This window comes from Perkinsus marinus, assembly GCF_000006405.1.
Source record: "Perkinsus marinus ATCC 50983 genomic scaffold scf_1104296955812, whole genome shotgun sequence".
Taxonomy (NCBI): domain Eukaryota; phylum Perkinsozoa; order Perkinsida; family Perkinsidae; genus Perkinsus; species Perkinsus marinus.
The window spans coordinates 1-1,049 of record NW_003207708.1 but is presented as its reverse complement, the minus strand read 5'-3'; the positions used below and the strand labels follow the sequence as shown (position 1 = coordinate 1,049).

Here is a 1,049-nt window from a genome sequence, read left to right as displayed (position 1 = left end):
CCCGCCCAGAGTATATAACTCTGGTTAACTTTACGAGGTAAAACTACGTGAACGGAAGGCAGTGTTCACATGAACAGGAGGTCAACAAGTCTTTCTCAGCTCTGGTCGCTCCATCGGATAGAGCGTTGGACTTCTAATCCAAAGGTTGCGGGTTCAAGATCCGCCCAGAGTATATAACTCTGGTTAACTTTACGAGGTAAAACTATGTGAACGGAAGGCAGTGTTCACATGAGCAGGAGGTCAACAAGTCTTTCTCAGCTCTGGTGGCTCAATCGGATAGAGCGTTGGACTTCTAATCCAAAGGTTGCGGGTTCAAGTCCCGCCCAGAGTATATAACTCTGGTTAACTTTTCCCTATACGAGGTAAAAACTATGTGAACGGAAGGCAGTGTTCACATGAGCAGGAGGTCAACAAGTCTTTCTCAGCTCTGGTGGCTCAATCAGATAGAGCGTTGGACTTCTAATCCAAAGGTTGCGGGTTCAAGTCCCGAGCAGAGTATATAACCCTGGTTAACTTTTCCCTATACGAGGTAAAAACTATGTGAACGGAAGGCAGTGTTCACATGAGCAGGAGGTCAACAAGTCTTTCTCAGCTCTGGTGGCTCAATCGGATAGAGCGTTGGACTTCTAATCCAAAGGTTGCGGGTTCAAGTCTCGTCCAGAGTATATAACTCTGGTTAACTTTTCCCTATACGAGGTAAAACTATGTGAACGGAAGGCAGTGTTCACATGAGCAGGAGGTCAACAAGTCTTTCTCAGCTCTGGTGGCTCAATCGGATAGAGCGTTGGACTTCTAATCCAAAGGTTGCGGGTTCAAGTCCCGCGCAGAATATATAACTCTGGTTAACTTTTCCCTATACGAGGTAAAACTATGTGAACGGGAGGCAGTGTTCACATGAGCAGGAGGTCAACTAGTTTTTCTCAGCTCTGGTGGCTCAATCGGATAGAGCGTTGGACTTCTAATCCAAAGGTTGCGGGTTCAAGTCCCGCCTAGAGTATATAACTCTGGTTAACTTTTCCCTATACGACGTAAAACTATGTGAACGGAAG

The 1,049-nt window shown here is 46.2% G+C and overlaps 6 non-coding genes across 6 annotated transcripts; all 6 read left to right on the top strand.

Moving 5' to 3' along the window:
* Positions 1–98: 98 nt before the first annotated feature.
* On the top strand, positions 99–172 carry Pmar_PMAR007961. Its single transcript has one exon. It is a non-coding gene; the product is annotated as a tRNA-Arg (tRNA).
* Positions 173–257: 85 nt separating this feature from the next.
* On the top strand, positions 258–331 carry Pmar_PMAR007960. Its single transcript has one exon. It is a non-coding gene; the product is annotated as a tRNA-Arg (tRNA).
* A 93-nt stretch (positions 332–424) lies between these two features.
* Positions 425–498, top strand: Pmar_PMAR007959. Its single transcript has one exon. It is a non-coding gene; the product is annotated as a tRNA-Arg (tRNA).
* A 93-nt stretch (positions 499–591) lies between these two features.
* On the top strand, positions 592–665 carry Pmar_PMAR007958. Its single transcript has one exon. It is a non-coding gene; the product is annotated as a tRNA-Arg (tRNA).
* Positions 666–757: 92 nt separating this feature from the next.
* On the top strand, positions 758–831 carry Pmar_PMAR007957. The gene has a single exon. It is a non-coding gene; the product is annotated as a tRNA-Arg (tRNA).
* Positions 832–923: 92 nt separating this feature from the next.
* Positions 924–997, top strand: Pmar_PMAR007956. Its single transcript has one exon. It is a non-coding gene; the product is annotated as a tRNA-Arg (tRNA).
* The last annotated feature ends 52 nt before the right edge of the window (positions 998–1,049 follow it).